Source organism: Heptranchias perlo, unplaced genomic scaffold (assembly GCF_035084215.1).
Source record: "Heptranchias perlo isolate sHepPer1 unplaced genomic scaffold, sHepPer1.hap1 HAP1_SCAFFOLD_487, whole genome shotgun sequence".
Classification (NCBI taxonomy): Eukaryota; Metazoa; Chordata; class Chondrichthyes; order Hexanchiformes; family Hexanchidae; genus Heptranchias; species Heptranchias perlo.
Window position 1 is genome coordinate 17,319 of NW_027139502.1, and position 23,374 is coordinate 40,692.

A 23,374-nucleotide genomic window follows, 5' to 3' on the forward strand; every position below is an offset into this window, starting at 1 on the left:
CCAGTTTAAAAATGACAGTGGTCATTATTCGATGAAGATTTAACCTGTTTGTGTGACAGTCCTGAGTCTACCATTTAAGGCAGGCGTTGACTCATTTAAAATAAACCTGTTAAAAATAAATGGGTTAAAGTCTGAATTAAAATAGCAGAGGGAGGAGTTCACAGGAGCCTGTTAACTGCTGGTACAATTATACAACAGTCATTCGATCTCCAGATAAAGAAGGACCTGCAGTGTGTTTCCAGAATTCCCGGTTTTATTGATGTGTGCGTGTTAGACACCAGGATCACTAAAAATACACGATCCGGACCATCCACAGGGTGGGGGCGATCCCGACAGTTACTCTGGGATCACTCCCACTGCGGAACTCCACCACTGACCCTGCTGAAGGTTGCAGGCTCAGGGAGTGGGGCCTCCAGGAGTGGACTGTGAGAAAGCTGACAAAGATATGCTGAGGTACCAGAGGAATCCTTACTAAGGAACCGTCTGGGGTTTTACCTCTCAGTGTGGGTCTCGCGGTGAATGATTCCTGACTCCCCGAACTGTCTTACATTTAACCCAGATCGGATCAGGATGAATTCAGTTTACAGGAGAATTGGGACAAATATCACCCACAATCGAGGGAGACAAAAGCAGCCATTAGAGAAGCTCAGAGATCTTTGGAAAAGAAGATGGTGCACAATTCTGAGAATAATAGCAAATGTCTTTCCAGCTCCGTCAGGAGTCAGAAGACCATTAAAGATGCTTTAGGGCCACTGAAAGACAGTTCAGGACAGATTCCCGGGCTATGGCAGAGCTGTTGAATGACTATTTCTCATCAGTCTACACTCCTGTGGATGAGGCTCAGATTCCAGCTGTGGGATGTGCTGTCAACAATAACATCATAAATATTAAAATAGAATGGGATGTCACTTTGGATGAAAATATGAATTCTCAAAATGCATTGTGCTCCAGGTCCAGATGATATCCACCCCCGGGTGTTTAAAGAGATGGGACGGGTGCTCTGTGAGCCCCTTGCCTGTATCTTCAACAGCTCAATAGAGTCAGGGATTGTCCCCTGAGATTGGAAGGGAGCTCACGTAGTTCCCATTTTCATTAAAGGGGACAAATCAGAGCCGGGGAATGACAGGCCCATCAGTGTGACCTCGATCAGAGGGAAGATGCTTGAAGGGATCCTAAGAGATGCTGTTTATGATCACGGGGAAAGAGAAGGAGCCATTAGAGATACTCAACACGGCTTCTGGGAAAGAAAATGGTGTCTTACAAACTTGCTTGAGTTTTTTGAAGAAGTTGCTGGGTTAGTGGATGAGGGTAATCCGGTTCACATTGTCTATCTCAGGGATGTCAAACTCATTTCCTATGGTGAAACTGACCCGATATCCTGGCACTTGGCCTGGGCCACATTCAGCAAAAGTTATTAAACTAGAAATAGATGAAGATGAACTGTATTGGTATTTACTTACATTTAGATTTTATTTACAGCTGCTGCTGCTCCCGATACCTGGCACCTCTGAGCTTGAACTATTGCACCAACATTTAGAGTAAATGACTGGGCTGAGGCCTGTCTTGGATAAAAACACGAGGACCACTTGTCATCACAGAACTGTGTGCCCCAAACACTAACCGTGGAAGTGAATTCCACAGACTGCCTACTCCCTATGTAAAGAAGTTTCTCTTGACTACTGCTCTAAAACAGAGAGTGGGGTTAATTGTAGCGACTCACACTGTATAAGGTGGAAAGTGGGGCTCCACAAGGATTGGTTCTGGGACCACTGTTCACAATTCACATCAATGAATTGGACTCGGGAATCGGAAGTACAATTTCAAAATTTACAGATGACACCAGATTGGCGGGGTGGGGTGGAGTTTGGATAATATTGATGAAGATTGCGACCAAATACAAAATACATTAATAAACTTGCAAAATGGGTGTATAATTGGCCAATGAATTTTAATGCAGATGACAGTGAAGTGGAGCATTTTGGTTGCAAGAATTTGGAAATTGTGCCCTGTATCCCCAAGTCCAAGTCATTAATGTATATCAAGGAAAGCAGTGGTCCCAGCACCGACCCCTGGGGAACACCACTGTACACCTCCCTCCATTCCGAAAAACAACCGTTCACCACTACACTCTGTTTCCCATTATTTAGCCAATTCTGTATCCATGCTGCTACTGCCCCTTTTATTCCATGGGCTTCAATCTTGATGACAAACCCATTATGCGGCACTTTATCTGACGCCTTTTCGAAGTCCATACACACCACATGAACTGCATTGCCCTCATCTACTCTCTGTTACCTCATCAAAATACTGTATCAATTTAATTAAACACGATTTGCCTTTAACAAATCCGTGCTGGCTTTCCCTAATCCTTGTCCAAGTGACTGCTAATTCTGTCCCGCATTATCGTTGCAAGAACTTTCCCCACTGCCGAGGTTAAACTGACTGGTTCAGTCGTTGCTGGATTTTTTCTTTCACCCTTTCTTGAACAGGGGTGTAACATTTGCAATTCTCCAGTCCTCTGGCATCACCCCCATATCTGAGGATGTTTGGAGGTTTTTTGCCAGTACCTCTGCAATTTCCACCGTTACTTCCCTCAGCAACCGAGGATGCATCCCATCCGGACCAGATGACGGATCTACTTGAAGTGCAGACAGCCTTTCCAGTACCTCCTCTTTATAAATGTTTATCCAATGCAGTATCTCTACAACATCTTCCTTTACAGACACTCTGGCAGCGTCTTCTTCCTTGGGAAAGACAGATGCAATGTATTTATTTAGCACCTCCGCCATGCCCACTTCCTCCCACTGCTCCTAATTCGTTATAATCTGGGCCAGTGGTGCAATGGATAACGCATTAGGTTCGATTCCTACCTGGCTTGGATTTTTTTATGCAAAATTTATGGCCTTCAATACCTTGCAAGCTGTCCGACTTGGTGGTGCTGCCTGGCTCCATACCTGGTAAGTGCCTTCTCAGTGCAGCAAGCAGTGCATCAGTGTCATAATCTGAAGGTCCTCGTTTGCTGTTTGTAAATTGCCCCTCACAGTTCCTGCCTCACACTCGCCTTCAAGCTGCTCCAAGACCAGCAGAGAAATCTTGCCTTGGGTTGCCGCTCCCTGAATATATTAAATACTTTGCTCCAATCGGCGGTATCGAGCATCAGCAAGTGAGGAACAGCAGAACGGGAAGCCACAGTTATCATGAATGATGCTGAGAAGGGCCCGAGCCTGCGGAAGGAAGACGAGGTCACCGGAAAGCAACAGCCGCCCGAGCTCGAGGAGCAGCGAGAGCCCTGACTGACTGACTGATCGAAGTCCATTTTGCCTGAAATTGAGGGCGATTTGAAGTGTTGCTGCTCAAAGGCACTCCCTGCTGGTGAGCAGAGGGAAATGCTCGGGTGAAACAGCCGTGCTCGGACAGACACAGAGAGATTTTCGGTTTTGGAAAGGAGAAGTGGTGTCCTGTGCCTGAGTGGCAACATGTTAATCTGTGAGCTGTCTGTGAAGTTCAGAGAGCGACCTTGAGGTAATTGCTGCTTATTCCAAAATCACACTCACTCCTGCGAGCCGGAATTGAACCAGCGACCTAAGGATGACTTTATTTTGTTTTATTCACTACAGTCCTCCGCTCTACCAGCTGAGCTATCGAAGGGAAGTGATAAACAGTGCTGTCTTTGGTGATTGTTCACCGTGCGCCTGTTGACACGTTCAGACTCGTGGAGTCCGGTGCTGATCGAAGACTTCTTTTGCCTGAAAGCGAGAGCTGAGTGTTTTGAAGTGTTGCTGCTCAAAAGCGCTCCCTGCTGGTGAGCAGAGGCAGAGCAGCCTTGTTTGGCAGACACAGAAAGTTTTCAGGTTTGAGAAAGGAAAAGAGGCGTCCTGTGCCTTCATGGCAACATGTTAATCTGTGAGGTGCCTGTAAAGTTAAGAGAGCGACCTTGAACTAATTGCTGCTTATTGCAAAATCACGTGTTCTCCTTCGAGCAGGAATTGAACAAATGACGGAAGGATGACTTTGTCTTATTTTCCACGACAGTCTTGTCGCTCGACCAGCTGAGGTATCGAAGGGAAGCGGCAAAAATGTTTCACTTTGGTGATTGTTCACCGTGCACCTTTGACACACCCGGACTCGTGGATTCCAGTGCTCATGACTGAGGCTGACTCGGTACCTGCTCATACCGCAGTGCTGTGGGAGTGGGAGCTGCTCCGTGTTCTCCACAGCCTGGGCCAGTGACACAATGAATAATGGGACTGATTATTGATCTGGAGATTGTGGGTTCAAGTTTACGGAGGGTGTAAAGTGGAAGGCCGGGCCTGGAGAGCATTGGAATAGTCGAGTCTGGAGGTAAACAAAGGCACGGATGAGGGTTTCAGCAGCAGAACATCATTCTGGAAGTTGGGATTTGTTTCTGCTGATGTTAATAACCGCTATAACTGGGCTGAAATTCAATATTCTGGATCGATGTCAAATAAATCAACTTTGTTTCAAACAGAATGGGTCAATTACTTGATGAATTCAAGATAAGAGACTAATTGATGTCCTCATTACTGATTATTTTGCCTTTTCTCCTTTCTCACTGTAGATTATTTCAGTTCTCATACCTTCAATTACTCTCATGGCCAAGTCCCAGCTCCCCGGTCCTTCCCGAGTGCCTCTCCCAGCCTTGGGATCCAGGGAAGGTATCAGTAATGTACCCGGGATCACTAAACACAAAACCCAGTCTGTGAATCACTTTCAGCGACTGGACTTATCGTGTGTCCCACAGCATCTCTCTCACCTTCGATGTGTGAATGGAGCATCAGGCCTGGGAATCTCGTCTTCAATTTAAATACACTCAGCAAATGTATTTAACAAAATACAAACAAGTAAACACATCAAGGCCCAATAATCCAGCACTAAATTCAAAGGAGTCAGTCTGTTATCATCTCCTTGAGTGGACAGAATAAAGAAAAATCCCAACTCTAAGATCCCTTCGAATCCTTTGCAAATTCCTTACAAATCTTGACAATAATCAACAAGTCTAATTGAATGTTGACCTTTATCTCGAGTGGGGTTGGAATACAGAAGTGATGCTTCAGTTGTAATGAACCTTGGTCAGACCCCACCTGGAGAACTGGGCACCGAACCGAGGGAGAGATAAATCGGCCTTAGAAAAGGTGCAGTGCAGATTCACCAGAATGATGCCGGGGTTAAAAGGGTTAAATTATGAGGATAGGTGGCATAAACTTGGTTTTTATTCCCATGAGTTTAGAACATTGGGATGTGACCTCATCGAGGTGTTTAAAATAATAAAATGATTCAATAAGGTCGATACAGAGAAATGATTTCTTCTGGAGGGGAATCCAGAACAAGAGGCATAAGAAATAGGAGCAGGAGTGGGCCATACGGCCCCTCGAGCCTGCTCTGCCATTCAGTCAGAACATGGCTGATCTTCTACCTTCACTCCACTTTCCTGCCCGATTCCTTGATTCCCTCGGTGTCCAAAAATCTCTCGATCTCATTCTTGAATGCACTCAATGACTGAGCATCCACAGCCCTCTGGGGTAGAGAATTCCAAATATTCACCACCCTCTGAATGAATAATTTTTTCTTCATCTCAGTCCTAAATGGCCGATCCCTTATCCTGAGACTATGCCCCCGAGTTCTAGACTCTCCAGCCAGGGGAAACAGCCTCTCAGCATCTATCCTGTCAAGCCCTCCAAGAATTTTAGACGTTTCAATGAGATCACCTCTCATTCTTCTAAACTCCAGAGAATATCGGGCCATTCTGCTCATTCTCTCCTCAAACAAGAACCCTCTCATCCCAGGAATCAATCTAGTGAACCTTTGTTGCACCCCCTCTAAGGCAAGTATATCCTTACTCAGGTAAGGAGACCAAAACTGTACACAGTACTCCAGGTGTGGTCTCACCAAAGCCCGATATAATTGCAGCAAGACTTCCTTACTCTTATACTCCAACCCCCTTGCAATAAAGGCCAACATACGATTTGCTTTCCTAATTGTTTGCTGCACCTGCATATTAACTTTCTGTGATCCGTGTACAAGGACACACAAATCTCTCTGAACAACCAACATTTCTTAGTCTCTCACCTGTTCAAAAAATATTCTGCTTTTCTATTCCTCCGACCAAATTGAAAAATTTCACATTTCCCCACATTATGCTCCATCTGCAACCTTCTTGGTAATGTTAAAATTAGAGCAGGGTCATTTATGAGCAAAATAAGATGGCAATTTTTCACACAAAGGGTGGTGGAAATCTCAAGCTCAACTCCCCGAAAGGCTGTGGATGCTGGGGGTCATTAAAATTTTCAATATTGAGATCGATAGATTTGTGTTGTGTGAGGGTTGAAAGGGACATGGAGCAAAGAAGAGTAAATGGAGTTGTGGAACAGATTAGTCCTGATCCAATTGAACGGCGGAGTGGGCTTCAGGGGCTAAATCACGAATTCCAGTTCCTGAAACAAGTCACTGACACCAATCTCCTCCACTCTGATATAAACCAACCCCACAGTCACTGACACCAATCTCCTCCTGTCTGATATAAACCAACCCCACAGTCACCGACACCAATCTCCTCCTGTCTGATATAAACCAATCCCACAGTCACTGACACCAATCTCCTCCACTCTGATATAAACCAACCCCACAGTCACCGACACCAATCTCCTCCTGTCTGATATAAACCAACCCCACAGTCACCGACACCAATCTCCTCCTGTCTGATATAAACCAACCCCACAGTCACTGACACCAATCTCCTCCTGTCTGATATAAACCAACCCCACAGTCACCGACACCAATCTCCTCCACTCTGATATAAACCAACCCCACAGTCACTGATACCAATCTCCTCCTGTCTGATATAAACCAACCCCACAGTCACTGACACCAATCTCCTCCTGTCTGATATAAACCAATCTCACAGTCACTGACACCAATCTCACTGAATGGTGGAACAGGATCGATGGGCTGAATGTCCGACTCCTGTTCCTAATGTTCCGATGTCACACTGAAGTTGCTAACATTCCTCTTCACAGTTCTTAATGCTCCCGATCTTGGTGTTGTCAGGAAATGTTGATCTTATGCCCTTGTACCCAAGCCCAGGTCATTGCTCGATATTGAGAAGAGCAATGGTCCCAACACTGCCCCTGGGGGACACCACTGTTTAAATCCCCACAGTCTGAAAAACATCCATTAACCAATACTCTGCCCTTTATCAAACTTCACATCCACACTGACCCACTCCCTGTAATACCGTGAGCTTCAATCTGATCAACAAGCCTCCTGTCCGGCATCTGATCAAACACTTTTTAACAATCCATCTTCACAACATCCATTGCATTTTTTCCATACACTGTGTGATTTCCTCCAATAATCCCTGCTGTGTGTCCTGAATTAATCCATTTTATCCCTACACTGTGTTATTTCCTCCAATAATCCCTGCTGTCTGTCCTGAATTAATCCATTTTATCCCTACACTGTGTTATTCCCTCCAATAATCCCTGCTGTCTGTCCTGAATTAATCCATTTTATCCCCACACTGTGTTATTTCCTCCAATAATCCCTGCTGTCTGTCCTGAATTAATCCATTTTATCCCTACACTGTGTTATTTCCTCCAATAATCCCTGCTGTCTGTCCTCATTTAATCAATTTTATCCCTGCACTGTGTTATTCCCTCCAATAATCCCTGCTGTCTGTCCTGAATTAATCCATTTTATCCCGACACTGTGTTATTTCCTCCAATAATCCCTGCTGTCTGTCCTGAATTAATCCATTTTATCCCTACACTGTGTTATTTCCTCCAATAATCCCTGCTGTCTGTCCTGAATTAATCCATTTTATCCCAACACGGTGTTATTTCCTCCAATAATCCCTGCTGTCTGTCCTGAATTAATCCATTTTATCCCTACACTGTGTTATTTCCTCCAATAATCCCTGCTGTCTGTCCTGAATTAATCCATTTTATCCCTACACTGTGTTATTCCCTCCAATATTCCCTGCTGTCTGTCCTGAATTAATCCATTTTATCCCTACACGGTGTTATTTCCTCCAATAATCCCTGCTGTCTGTCCTGAATTAATCCATTTCATCCTTACACTGTGTTATTTCCTCCAATAATCCCTGCTGTCTGTCCTGAATTAATCCATTTTATCCCTACACTGTGTTATTCCCTCCAATATTCCCTGCTGTCTGTCCTGAATTAATCCATTTTATCCCTACACTGTGTTATTTCCTCCAATAATCCCTGCTGTCTGTCCTGAATTAATCCATTTTATCCCTACACTGTGTTATTCCCTCCAATATTCCCTGCTGTCTGGCCTGAATTAATCCATTTCATCCTTACACTGTGTTATTTCCTCCAATATTCCCTGCTGTCTGTCCTGAATTAATCCATTTTATCCCTACACTGTGCTATTTCCTCCAATAATCCCTGCTGTCTGTCCTGAATTAATCCATTTTATCCCTACACTGTGTTATTTCCTCCAATAATCCCTGCTGTCTGTCCTCAATTAATCCATTTTATCCCTACACTGTGTTATTTCCTCCAATAATCCCTGCTGTCTGACCTGAATTAATCCATTTTATCCCTACACTGTGTTATTTCCTCCAATAATCCCTGCTGTCTGTCCTGAATTAATCCATTTTATCCCTACACTGTGTTATTTCCTCCAATAATCTCTGCTGTCTGTCCTGAATTAATCCATTTTATCCCTACACTGTGTTATTTCCTCCAATAATCCCTGCTGTCTGTCCTGAATTAATCCATTTTATCCCTACACTGTGTTATTTCCTCCAATAATCCCTGCTGTCTGTCCTCAATTAATCCATTTTATCCCTACACTGTGTTATTTCCTCCAATAATCCCTGCTGTCTGTCCTGAATTAATCCATTTTATCCCTACACTGTGTTATTTCCTCCAATAATCCCTGCTGTCTGTCCTGAATTAATCCATTTTATTCCTACACTGTGTTATTTCCTCCAATAATCCCTGCTGTCTGTCCTGAATTAATCCATTTTATCCCTACACTGTGTTATTTACTCCAATATTCCCTGCTGTCTGTCCTGAATTAATCCATTTTATCCCTGCACTGTGTTATTTCCTCCAATAATCCCTGCTGTCTGTCCTGAATTAATCCATTTTATCCCTACACTGTGTTATTTCCTCCAATAATCCCTGCTGTCTGTCCTGAATTAATCCATTTTATCCCTACACTGTGTTATTTCCTCCAATAATCCCTGCTTTCTGTCCTGAATTAATCCATTTTATCCCTACACTGTGTTATTTCCTCCAATAATCCCTGCTGTCTGTCCTGAATTAATCCATTTTATCCCTACACTGTGTTATTTCCTCCAATATTCCCTGCTGTCTGTCCTGAATTAATCCATTTTATCCCCACACTGTGTTATTTCCTCCAATAATCCCTGCTGTCTGTCCTGAATTAATCCATTTTATCCCTACACTGTGTTATTTCCTCCAATATTCCCTGCTGTCTATCCTGAATTAATCCATTTTATCCCTACACTGTGTTATTTCCTCCAATAATCCCTGCTGTCTGTCCTGAATTAATCCATTTTATCCCTACACTGTGTTATTTCCTCCAATAATCCCTGCTGTCTGTCCTGAATTAATCCATTTTATCCCTACACTGTGTTATTTCCTCCAATATTCCCTGCTGTCTGTCCTGAATTAATCCATTTTATCCCTGCACTGTGTTATTTCCTCCAATAATCCCTGCTGTCTGTCCTGAATTAATCCATTTTATCCCTGCACTGTGTTATTTCCTCCAATAATCCCTGCTGTCTGTCCTGAATTAATCCATTTTATCCCTACACTGTGTTATTCCCTCCAATATTCCCTGTTGTCTGTCCTGAATTAATCCATTTTATCCCTACACTGTGTTATTCCCTCCAATAATCCCTGCTGTCTGTCCTGAATTAATCCATTTTATCCCTACACTGTGTTATTCCCTCCAATAATCCCTGCTGTCTGTCCTGAATTAATCCATTTTATCCCTACACTGTGTTATTCCCTCCAATAATCCCTGCTGTCTGTCCTGAATTAATCCATTTTATCCCTACACTGTGTTATTCCCTCCAATATTCCCTGCTGTCTGTCCTGAATTAATCCATTTTATCCCTACACTGTGTTATTCCCTCCAATATTCCCTGCTGTCTGTCCTGAATTAATCCATTTTATCCCTACACTGTGTTATTTCCTCCAATATTCCCTGCTGTCTGTCCTGAATTAATCCATTTTATCCCTACACTGTGTTATTCCCTCCAATATTCCCTCCTCTTTGTCCTTTATTAAAGTCCAGTTTTTTCCCTCGAGTTTGACATCAATCAGGTTTAAAATTGATGCAGAGTTTCAGCCAATGAGGGAGATCCGGGCTCAGCCCCGCCCACTCGGTGCCGCAAGTCCCGCCCATCCCCCACTGCCATTGGTTGGAGGACCAACCGCCCGCTCGGTCCTCCAGCCCCTCTCCGCTCTTCCTATTGGTCCGGAGCTCCCGTCAATCACCCGGGCAGTGTGAGCTGAGCATGCGCGGCGGGCGGGGAGTGAGGCCGAGATCGTGTCGGCAACAGGTGAGAGATGGGCGGGGGGAGCGGGTTAATAAACCCCGGGGGAGGGGGCGGGGGCTTCACAAACCCCGAGTGCGGCCCCGGGCCCGAATATCAAACAGTGAACATTCTCCTCTCTCTCTCTACACTCCGGGGGCTCCGGTTTAGATCAGACCCGAAACTCAACACACGGCCCGCGGCCTCCGAGCATGCGCAGTGTCAGCGTCAAACCTCGTGACTCATCGAATCAGGGAGCGTCTGTAAATGAAGGAGAAATGGTGATCGGTCAGGGAGCGTCTGTAAATGAAGTAGAAATGATGATCGGTCAGGGAGCGTCTGCAAATGAAGGAGAAATGGAGATCGGTCAGGGAGCGTCTGTAAATGAAGGAAAATGGTGATCGGTCAGGGAGTGTCTGTAAATGAAGGAGAAATGGTGATCGGTCAGGGAGCGTCTGTAAATGAATTAGAAATGTTGTTCGGTCAGGGAGCATCTGTAAATGAAGGAGAAATGGTGATCTCTGCATCTTCAGTCATCCAGGGAGCTCGAGCTTTGGATGCTGTTTCTTTCCTCCTCGTGGGAATCTGTCTACTCTGTACCCAAACCCACTCCTCCTTGAAGGCCTCCCATTGTTCAATTACTGTTCTGCCTGCCAATTTTTGATTCCAATCCACACGGAGAAGATCCCTTTTTAACTCATGAAATTCGCCCTCATCCAGTTCAGAATTTTCACATTTGACTGTCCCCTGTCCTTTTCCATAACTGTTCTGAACCGAATGAGATTATGATCACTGCTGCCCCAATGAAACATGCTCCACCTGCCCCACTTCATTCTCCACACCGAGCCCACTGCTGCACTCACATTCACTCTCTCACACTGTCTCTCTCTCACTGTCTCTCTCTGTCTCTCTCTCTCACTGTCTCTCTCTCACACTCTCTCTCTCACACTCTCTCTCTCACACTCTCTCTCTCTCACACTCTCTCTCTCTCACACTCTCTCTCTCACACACTCTCTCTCTCACACACTCTCTCTCTCACACTCTCTCTCTCTCACACTCTCTCTCTCACACTCACTCTCTCACACTCACTCTCTCACCCTTTCAATCACGGTTTAGGGCCACTGAAAGATGATGCGATGGGTTTGGATTTCAGCACAGGGAGGAGGGAGAGTGTGTGGGACAGGGGATTTTCAGCTTTGAGTAATGAGAGAGGAAATAATGTTCCGCAGAAAGTAGAGTTATCTGATCTGAATTTCTATCCTGTACTTACAGTGATAACTTTTTTCAACTCCTTTTACAGGGGAGGATTTACAGAGGGAAACTCAAACCAAAGATCACGTCAAGATCTGACAGAGTCACTCGATTCATCAGGACCTGAATATCATCGGCCTTTGAATGTGGAAGGAGAAATGTTTGTCTGTTCTATCCGTGGCAGAAGATTTCAAACATCAGTGTGAGTGGAAAAGCACCGAGACACACACACCCGAGTGAGAGTGTTCCAGTGCACTGACTGTGGAAAGAGCTTTAACCAGTTACACAGCCTGAAAAAACATCACACCATTCACAGCGGGGAGAAACCGTACACGTGTTCTGTGTGTGGACGAGGCTTCAACTGATCGTCCAACCTGGAGAGACACAAGGACACCCAGACCATGGAGAAACAGTGGAAATGTGGGGACTGTGGGAAGGGATTCAATTACCCTTCAGAGCTGGATACTCATCGACGCCATCACACTGGGGAGAGGCCGTTCACCTGCTCCATGTGTGGGAAGAGATTCACTCAGTCATCCGGCCTCCTGACACACCAGCGAGTTCACACTGATGAGAGACCTTTTAAATGTTCTGACTGTGAGAAGAGGTTTAAATGCAAAAGGAATCTGCTGGAACACCAACGCACTCACACTGGGGAGAGGCCGTTCACCTGCTCCGTGTGTGGGAAGGGATTCACTCGGTCATCACACTTTCTGTCACACCAGCGAGTTCACACTGGGAAGAGGCCGTTCACTTGCTCAGTGTGTGGGAAGGGATTCGGTCATTCATCCACCTTGCTGACACACCAGCGAGTTCACAATGGGGAGAGGCCGTTCTCCTGCTCCATGTGTGGGAAGGGATTCACTCAGTCATCCAACCTGCTGACACACCAGCGAGTTCACACTGATGAGAGACCTTTTAAATGTTCTGACTGTGAGAAGAGCTTTAAAAGCAAAATTGAACTGCTGAAACACCAACGCACTCACACTGGGGAGAGGCCGTTCACCTGCTCCGTGTGTGGGAAGGGATTCACTCAGTCATCACACTTTCGGTCACACCAGCGAGTTCACACTGGGAAGAGGCCGTTCACCTGCTCCGTGTGTGGGAAGGGATTCGCTCATTCATCGAACCTGCTGAAACACCAGCGAGTTCACACTGGGGAGAGGCCGTTCACCTGCTCCATGTGTGGGAAGGGATTCGCTCATTCATCCACCCTGCTGACACACCAGCGAGTTCACTCCGATGAGAGACCTTTTAAATGTTCTGACTGTGAGAAGAGGTATAAAAGCAAATTTAATCTGCTGACACACCAACGCACTCACACTGGGGAGGGGCCGTTCACCTGCTCAGTGTGTGGGAAGGGATTCACTTGGTCATCCACCCTGCTGAAACACCACCGAGTTCACACTGAGAGACCTTTAAATGTTCTGACTGTGGGAAGAGATTTAAAATCAGAAACAAACTGCTGAGACATTGACGCACTCACACTGGGGAGAGACTTTTCACCTGCTCCGTGTGTGGGAAGAGATTCACTCGATCATCCCACCTTCTGAAACATTAACTTGTTGACACTATTGAGTGACCTTTTCATGCAGTGACTGTGAGAAGAGCTTAAAAGCAGAAATGAACTGCTGACACATCAACGCATGCCCATTGGTTGAGAGACTGTTCACCTGCTCCGTGTGTGGGAAGGGATTCACTCAGTCATCACACGTGCTGAGACACCAGCGAGTTCACGAAATGAGCAGGTCCAACGAGCCGGTCTGTAACACAGGCCAATGACTCAGTGCAGCTCGTTACCCAGTCACTGGGCTCCGTTATAGCCTCTCCTGTCAGTAACACACAAAGAGAAATTGTAAATCTGAAACAGAAAGAGATAATGTATAACACTTCATATCAACCACCAGTTTTTCCCTCTTTCCGGCTTTTAAAACAATCTGTTTCACAGTTTGTCAAACCCGAAACAGCCTCTGGGATTTGCTGATTGAGAATTTCAGTGGAAATTGGGACCGTCATTAAGTATCGGAACAAATATCCCCGCTGAGGTTTCGGGATTGTTACTGGTTTATTTATATCAGTGAGTGACCGATTTTAAACCAGGTGAGGGTCTAAACCTCAGGTAAGAGCCTGGGATAGACAAGAGATTCTTCAATGTATCAAGTTAAATTACACTGATTCCACCAACACTGGACATCACATCCCTCAAACATTGTTACCTGTTACTGTATAAAACTGGTGAGGGTGGAAATGGGAAATAACTGAAAAAAACTTCATTGTTTCAAAGTTACTTCTGATCATTATTATTATACAAACATTCTACAGCCTATCCCTTAAAAAGGACCCAATATCAAACCAGTCCCCAGTCCTTGGGCCTGTGCCGATGTTGTGATTTGCACCCGCTTCTGACTGACTTGGTATCAGACGCACTCCCGTCAACAGTAAACGGATGGAGCCGGATCCATAAGAGAAAAATGAGGACCGACCTCCGCGGTTCTCCCAGAGTGCGGGAGGCGGAGTAACAGCAGCAGACAGAGAGATCTCTCTAAACCAGCCGCTGCCGCCGGAGAGAAGCGAGTCCCGTTCCGAGCCGTGTCTGTCAGGCGCCCGCTGACCCTCTCTTCACTGAAGGGGACCGATTCAGCACCAACTCACACACCCACCATTGGATCATTGAATCACCTTCAACACCTGAATTACATCACCACTTAATCCTCTAGACACGAGGAAATACAAACCTTGTCCACGCAACTTGCCCTCACAATGTAACCATTTTAGCCCCGGTATCATTCTGGTCTTTCTGCGCTGCACCTCCTGCAAGGCCAATATATCCTTCCTGAGGTCTGGTGCCCAGGACTGAATGCCGTACTCTAAATGTGGCCTTAACAGAGTTTATAGAATTCTAACATAACTTCCACCCTTTTGAATTCCAGTTCCCTTGAGATAAAGGCCGACATTCCATTAGCCATTTTAATTATTTTTTGCACCTGTCTGCCAACTCTTCCTGATTTCCCGAAGTATCTCTGCTCACCCACAGTTCCTGGCTTCTCACCATTTTGAAAATACTCTGATTTATCTTGCTTCGGGCCAAAGTGGATGGTCTCACACTTCCCCAGATTGAAACTTTGAACAGTCTGGGGCTCTTTTGTATGGAAAAGAGAAGGCTGAGGGTGACCTGATACAGGACTTTAAGATTATGCAAGGGTTTGATCGGTCAGATGTAGATAAGGTGTTTGTACTTTTGGGAGTGGGGATGTGAGAACTTAGGGCCATGAATATAATAGTCATCAATAAATCCAATCTGGCATTCAAGAGAAACATATTGATCCAGAGAGTCGTTAGAATGTGCAGCTCGCTCCCACAAGGAGTAGTTAAGACGAATCGCATGGATGCATTTACGGTGAAGCGAGATAAACACATGGAGGAGAAAGGAATATTCAGGTTTGCTCATAGGGTTAGATGAAGAGGGGTTGGAGGAGGCTCGTCTGCAGCATAAACACCGGTATAGTCTAGTTGGGTCGAATTGCCTGTTTCTGTGATGTACATTCGATGTAATTCTATGTAAGCTCCATCTGACACAGTTTTACCAACTCACTGAATCTATCAATTTCCCTTTGTAACTTTATGCTCCCATCTACACAACTCACTGTGCACCCAAACTTGGTGTCGTCGACAAACCTGGATATACCGCTCTCTATTCCTTTATCTACCTCATTTATGCAGATCCCTGGGGGACACCACTAATCAAATCCTGTCAATTTGAGTACATACCTATTAACCCTACTCTCTGTCCCCAACTCCAAATCAACTCCCTCCCCATGTCAATGGGTTGCTTTGAATTCCACATGTTCTCATTTCTGTTAAAAGTCTCTGATGTTAAACCTTATCTGGAAGTCAATATACACATAACCCCCATAGACACTCCATTATTCACCACATTAGTTACATCTTCAAAAAGGTCAACTATTTTCGTTAGACTTGACTTACCCTTGACAAATCCATGCTGACTCTCTCTGATCAATTCAGGATTATCCAAGTGCTCAGTCATTCTTTCCCTAATAACAGATTCTGGTAACTTCCCCACAACAGATGTCAGACTAATAGGTCTATAATTTCCTGTTTTATCTCTCCTACCCTTCCTAATTAATGGAATGACATTGGCAATTTCTTCAATCCATGGAACAATTCCTGAATCAAGAGAGTTTTGAACGATCATGACTAAAGCATGTACAATTTCCTCACCTATTCCCCTTCGTCCCCTGGGATGGTAAACATCAGGCCCTGGAGATTTGTCTATCTTAATCTAATTATTTTCTCCAATACCATTATTTTACTTACACTGAATCCCCTTGATTTATTTTCAGTTTTCCTCGTGTCTCTGGTACATTATCCTCATGATTTTCTGTGAGTATTTAGCAAGTCTGCCATTTCTTGAATTTCAATTACAATATCACCCCTATCCATCTTTAAGGGCCCACATTACTCTTCGTCACCCTTCTTTCTCTTAATATACGTGTAAAAACCTTGAAAGTTGTCCTTAATTTCACTCACAAGTTTTTCTCGTTTTCCCTTTTTGCACCTCTTACGATTTTTTTTAGTTTCAGCACCACAATAAACAACTCTTCACTGTGAAATTTGCTCAATTCGTTCTTCAGTGTCAGAGCGAGAATTGTCCATCCCTAATTTATTTAAAGTAACAAACACAAGCACAAATATTCATTCGTGTATCAAAGCACTGATGGACACAGAAAGATAAACACAGCTTGAAACGCAGGCAGTATCGGGATTCACAGGGAAACGGGCAAGCGAAATAAACAAAGATCAAACAGTCTGAGCTCACAACAGAATGTGACGTGTAGCTGATAGATATTAATGAGAGGAGGTGGGAAATGATCCCATGACTTGGCTCCGTGGCTCAGTTGGTTAAAGCGCTTGTTCAATAAACAAGAGATCCTCGGTTCAAACTCCCAGCGGTGCCTTTGTTTAATTCATGGTGTTCAGTGAATTTTAGAAGGAAAAACGCACAGTATGGTGTTTGTGTTTTGTGCAGGAGCCAACACGGAACTGATCAGGAAGTCTCTTCAAAAATGCCTTTTCATTATACAGACAGCCCTCTCATAGAATGTGTCCGTAACACGTTCTTGTTTCTGGGCTCGTTGAGTTCGGGGTATAATTCTCGATTCGAGGTTCATACCCTGGAGAATCCCTAATTTAACCCTAGACTTTTGATCTTGACGTGCGGTTCAAACTTTGCAAAGAGGAAAAATAAATCCCCAAATCACTCCACCTGAATCTCAAGCACTTTCGGAAGAAGTTCAGTTCAAAGAATCAGGAATTTAAAGGCACCTCAATGACCTGCACTTTCATTGCATTCGACCTTGAAACCGCTCTGGGCTTTCATCTCACTGAAGCAGAGTGTGGCCGCTCTGTATCTGTGAGCATGTCGGTGACGAGGTTAGCTCTGATATTGGTCGCTTTCAATTTTTAAGATCTCGCCAAGCTCAGGGAAAAGAAACCGAGAATCGAATTGTCCCTGTAAGTGATGAATTGAAGGGATTGGTGCTCCAAGCAGATCTGGAAAATTCACAGTGCGGTCGCTCAGGAATTCCAAATCCACCCTCTGGCCACTCGGCGATCATATTAACTGAGCTTTACTCTGGCCCAGTGTCACCGCGCTGAAATCGAGTATTTCTCCGGCACGTTTCTCTTAACTTCACAGTTGCTGCTTTAAGAGTGAAGACCGGCTTGTTGGATTTTCACTCCTGCAAGCTCCAACTCTTGATTTTGTAAAAGTAAACTGACAGTAGACAGCTGTTATATTGGTCACTGCAGCCTCAAGGTTTAGCTCAGTGAATTACTGATTTAGCGGATGATTTTTCCACCTGACTCGGTGGCGCAATCGGTTGGCGCAAAAGTTTGATGATTCGAGTCCTTATTTTATTTTTCCTCAGGATTCATCGTATCAAAATTCCAGGGTTTCAATGTGTGTTTTGTCTGCAAGAAAATGTACCGTGATCATTGCCGGCTGAGCAGGGCTGATATTCCACCATTTACCCTGCGGTCGGAAATCAGGCACATGAATCATATAAAGGAATGGAACACTGGCTTCACGGAAATCACAATTCATCTTGAGACAAGCCCCCAAAAGGCCCGAAGGGAGGTCACACTCGCAGTAGGAGAGCTGGTTCACTGTGACAGAGAGATTACTGTAGTGAGTGAGACCAGACTGTTTCTATTTTCAGAGAATAAATGTCACACCCTTTATTTTGGAAAAGCAAAACGGTGGGGATTTTTGTCATAGCCCGATGCCTTTCGTGTTGGATCAGATGTTCCCCGTTGCGTTACTTTCATCTTCATCGGAGAACCGGTTCGGGCGTTCCTGTGATAAACGGCGACAATTGCCTGTTAATGTTAAATTTAACAACGGCTGCACTGAGCTTTTAATCGCACTCTTAAGATCCAGTCTGTAAAATGATGAAATTTCATCACATGCAAAGCACAAAAATCTTATTAAAGTTTTGTCTGTCTGTCTCTCGGTAACCATGTCGGCATCTCCTTCAGTCTGAAACAGAACGTTATTGGTTGATTAATGGTGATTAAAACAGTCATTCAACTACGAACAGGGTTTAATTAGCTTCATGTAATTATTTATTAAGTTCATAACTCTTGTTAAAGTTAATTCTCTGACTGGGAATGGAACCACGCGGTGATGGGAGCACTGAATTTTAACCACCAGTCCATCGGGGAGCTCCCAGGATTGAGCACGAGATAAAGTGGAACTGATAACATTTATTTTTCTTTCACTCTTCCGTGATTCATTCAGCTCTGTGTTTATTCTCAGGCCTCTTATCTCTCCCTTCTTTTCAGCTTCTGACTGCGGATATTCCTCTGGTCAAATATGAATAATATAGAATATCTCACAGCCCCGCTATATTTGCTCTTTCTCTGTACAGTTTTGTACAAAATCAAACTGTAGGCAGATACCGACAGTGTCGCTCCCTCACTCCCCACAGGAGCAGCAGGAGATGACACTTTAAACTGCCAGTTGCTTCAAACGATGCCCGATAGACCTGCGTTGCCTTGCAGTTTTCCCAGCAGCTGCATTGATTCGATGCGTGAATTTTGGAAATGGAAACATGTCCATCAGCAGCTTGTGGGAGTATTTTCCCTCACTTTCCATTCCATGTCCATGCCGACTTGCACTTGGTGCTGTCATTGCCTGAACATCACCTTCTGTCCCGATAGTAGTTCGAACAGAAAATGCCATTTTGTGCGAGCAGCTTGTCTGACACGAAAATGACCTGAATTACAAAGGGGCGAGTGGGAAAGGCCGCGTTGGTCTGCTTGTTCACAGCAAAGAATTTTCAGCGTTACCTTGTGGTCCAGTGTTTAGGATTCGGAGCTTTCATCACCACGGCAACGGTTCGATTGTCGGTCTCAACATCTGCATATTATCCACTCTACCAGAAGTGGACTGGACTCAAATTGCTGATGTTTCACTGTGAGGGTGAAGAGACATAAATGTGTGGACATTAGTTACGAATTCATCAGCTGGGTTGCACCTTTGCTTCTCCCACCGTCTCAGTCTTTCCATCTTTACCCTTCACTGCCGGTGTTCCAGGTTCGATCATCCGTGGCCGTTCAACGAAGCCTGAGAAGTCCATGAGGGAAAAACACAGAGAGTCAGAGACAGAGACAAGGTGGGATCAAAGTACAGGAAGAAATAGGATCAATGTCAAGTTCTGCGAACGGGCAGAATTTAAGATGGAGCTTGGGAGAGATTCCTTCACGTGTCTTGCAATTTTGCAAGAGACCATTGGGCTCCGAATTAAAAGCATGAGCCGCGCTAGAGAGTCTCTCTGAGAGAGGGAATGCGGTTCGTCAACTCCAGTTCATCGTTATTTGAGCAGTAAACAAACCTTTAAGAAGTAGCGCTGCGAGCAGGATTCGAACGTACGCAGGAAAACCCCAGTGGATTTCGAGTCCAAAGCCTTAACCACTCGGCCATCGCAGCTACAAACGTCTGTTATGCACGGCTGTAAATCAGAATGTGTAGGTTTATCACAAGCGATCTGTGATACAATGTTCTCTCCGACAGGTGAAAGGCCCTGATCCCTGGTCTGTGCTGACTCTCTGATAGTTTACTGGGTAAAGGCCCTGATCCCTGGTCTGTGCTGACTCTCTGATAGTTTACTGGGTAAAGGCCCTGATCCCTGGTCTGTGCTTATTCCCTGATAGTTTAGTGGGATTCATTCTGTATCTCTCAGTCTCTGGTACTGTGTGTGAGTGTGGGATTCATTCTGTATCTGTCACTCACTGATACTGTGTGTGAACTTGGGATTGATTCTCTATCTTGTCAGCAGTGTGTGTGAGAGTTTGTGATTCATTCTTTATATGCAGTCTCTCATACTGTGTGTTAGTGTGGGATTCTTTCGGTATCTGTCAGTCTCTGTTTCTCCATGTGAGTGTGGGACTCATTCTGTATATACAGTCCCCAGTACTGTATGTGGGAGTTGAATTCATCCTAAATGTGCAGTTACTCATACTGCATGTTAATGTGGGATTCATACTGTACCTATCAGTCCCTGGTACTTGATGAGAGTGTGGGATTAACTCTGTGTCTGTCAGTCTCTAGTACTGTATGTGAGTTTGGGATTCCTTCTGTATCTGAGTGTTGGATTCATTCTGTGTCTGTACGTAATTATTCTTTCAGATTACATTATTGCGTTCAATACTTTAGCTTTAATATCTTAATGTTTGAAGAGTTTTACTCCTTATTTAATTTGTAAATATGGACGAACTTTAGGATTTAATGTTGGAGGTTTTAATCAGATAATTTGTGTGCTTTTTGGTATTAAATCTGTATCTCTGTGAGTACTATTGTGGATGATAATGAATCTTTCAAACGGATAAGGGAACATTTTTCAATTGGTTTGTAATGTGTAGATCAGTCTGTAGAAATGGAATTGATACTGTATCTTTCAGCCTAATATTGTATGAGATTTTTGGACTGGTATATAATGTGTATCTCAGTCTGCACTAATAGAATTGATACTCGATCTTTAAATTTCATTCTACGAGTGCATTCTGAACTGGAATCCAATTTGTTTCTCAGGTTTACTATCTTTCAGTATTTCTCAATCGATACTGTACATGAGGTTTGGATTTGTATGCAATTTGTAGCAAATGGTACACTTTTCGAATGGATATTGCATGTATTAAAGTCATGTGTGAGAGAGTTCTGGGCGAGTATTCAATTGGAATCTCGGGTACATTATTGGGATTCATTCTGTCCCTTTCAATCGGATACCATGTGTGATTTCTCTCTGGTATTTAATTCGTAGCTATGTTGCCCTATTGTGAGATTGACACAGTGCCTTTCAATCTGAGAGTGTGATTTTGGACTGGGATTTTTGTATCTACCTGTCAGCGGGACTGAGTTCGGGGCAAATGGAACAGTGTCTGCCTCACCCGCTCTGTTTGAATGTTGGATTGAAAGTGTGTCTCTGGAACTTGGGATCAGTGTGGGACTGACTACTTCTGCTGTCTGAGACTGTGGAACTGATGACCTGTCTGTGTCTCTGTGCTCTGTGGGTGATAATGTACCTCCTGTGTGTGAGAAGGAGCTGGCTGCACTCCTCCTTGTGCCTCGGGTGGAGGAAACATCACATTCATTCTGGATCATTCAAGGATTCGCCTGTAGGAAGAAAAATGATCTCTTGTAACCCAAGAAACGGTGAGGTTGAAAATAGAATAGAGATCAGTTTAATATCTCTGCTAATGATCATTTTGAATATCCACAAATGAAAACCAGTGATACAAACAGTGTCAGTGTCTGACTCCACTGCAGCACTCAGCTTCTGCACACCAGGTGTGTTGGGCTGTTTTACAACAATTTAGTGACATCCAGACACAACCCAACCCCTGCACTGATCCATGAATGGGACTACCCGATGGGGCAGGGACCTTTGTCCAGGTCAGGTTTCTAATCCCCTCTCCCATGGGACTAACCGTTCAACCGAAACCAAACAGCCGCTGTTTAAATTGTGTCCTTCACACTTCTCACCTGGTGCCTGCAATAGATGCTCTTTGTATAACTCCCCACATCCTTACTGTCCGGCTCTGTTTCCACTCTTCACTGTCCAATAACAATAAACAGGGTGAGACTGGAACTAAACCAGGACCATTCACTCCTGGTTTGGGGAGAGAAAGCAGCAATGGTTTTAATAGCAGGTTCTTCCCATTCTCTCTCCCTTCCCCTGGACACACCCTGTCCACACACAGCCCGAGAATGACCTCTCCCTTCCCCCCTCTCACTCCATGTTCCGGGACCAGTTCCTGATCCACTCCGCCTCTTACAAATAGCCCCCGGACTCCCCCTGCCCTTCCCCCGGACTCAATGCCGATCTCTGAGCCCATCTGCGGACACGGTCCCGGAGCGATGAGCTGCTGTAACGAGGCTGCTCTTTGCTCCCTTCCCCCGGGGGCCGTGATCTCTCCATTCCCGCCTGTCTGAGCAAAGGAAGTGGGTCTGGGGGAAAGGTCAGAGGGAATGGGCTCCACAGGCAGTGCAGGAACAGGCACCAGAATGGGAAACAGATGGGATTCCACCAGTGCCTAACGCTGGAATCCAGACTGACTTTACAATCTCCAACTATGAAACTCGAGGTTTCCATCCCTGCTGTTTCTCTCGGGCTCTTTTGATGGGAAAGAGTCTTTCAGAGATAAAGTGAGCGGCTGTGGAATGAGCCAATGGGTTCTGTTCATTCTTGGCTCCCTTACTGATAAAGTAACGTTTGACTCCGAAACTGGAGGGAGGATTCCTCAAACCAATCCTGGAGAAACGGGGGAGGAAAGTGGGAGTCAATGTATTTGCTGGGAACGTGTAGGATTAATATCAGGCAGCAACAGTCCCAGTTTATTTCAATCGGAGTGAAACTCTCGGTCACTGAGAGTAATACAGAACGGCCCTGAGCCGGTCCGCCACTTCCCCCCAATCTGTGAAACTGGAAATAATCGATCACTGGGCAAGCTGTTCAACCATCATGGGCGCTCTCCCATTGAATGATATTCTGTGCGGAGCGTTCGGTTTTTCGCGAGGTGAAGAAACTCTTGTCTCTCCTTGTGTGGAAATGTGAGGCGAGTCTCAGATGATATTCTCACAGTTGAATCCAAAATTTGAAATGTAACTTGTTTGGAGACACCGGGGATTGAACCCGGGACCTCATACATGCAAAGCATGCGCTCTTCCACTGAGCTACATCCCCACGGGTCAAAAGGTACCTGAGAAATAAACAAGCAGACACTTTAGAAGTGAAGCCGTGAGCTTTCTGCTCCGTCTCTCCAGGACATCGAGATGCCCAGCGGTCCCACGTGTTCACAATGTTCAACCTCTGCTTCAGTTCACGGGGTTTCTGCTCCTCTTTACTTTGAACTTTCCAAAAAAAAAGTCTGCGGAAATAAAAAAAACCCAATCGCTAATGGTCAGTGACAAGGCTGAAATCCAACCTCTGAATCATAAAGTGAGATGGAAGAATGACAGAGCGTCAAACAGGAACAAGAGCTGGG

The 23,374-nt window shown here is 44.9% G+C and overlaps 1 protein-coding gene and 3 non-coding genes across 4 annotated transcripts in view; 1 reads left to right on the top strand and 3 right to left on the bottom strand.

Moving 5' to 3' along the window:
- Positions 1–23,374, top strand: part of LOC137313831 (zinc finger protein 79-like) — a 172,404-nt gene that overhangs the window by 16,216 nt on the left and 132,814 nt on the right. The window lies entirely within an intron of this gene.
- On the bottom strand, positions 3,555–3,648 carry trnay-gua (transfer RNA tyrosine (anticodon GUA)). Its single transcript has 2 exons — positions 3,612–3,648; positions 3,555–3,590 (listed from the first exon to the last, which is right to left on the bottom strand). It is a non-coding gene; the product is annotated as a tRNA-Tyr (tRNA).
- trnas-cga (transfer RNA serine (anticodon CGA)) lies at positions 19,739–19,820 on the bottom strand. The gene has a single exon. It is a non-coding gene; the product is annotated as a tRNA-Ser (tRNA).
- Positions 23,002–23,073, bottom strand: trnaa-ugc (transfer RNA alanine (anticodon UGC)). Its single transcript has one exon. It is a non-coding gene; the product is annotated as a tRNA-Ala (tRNA).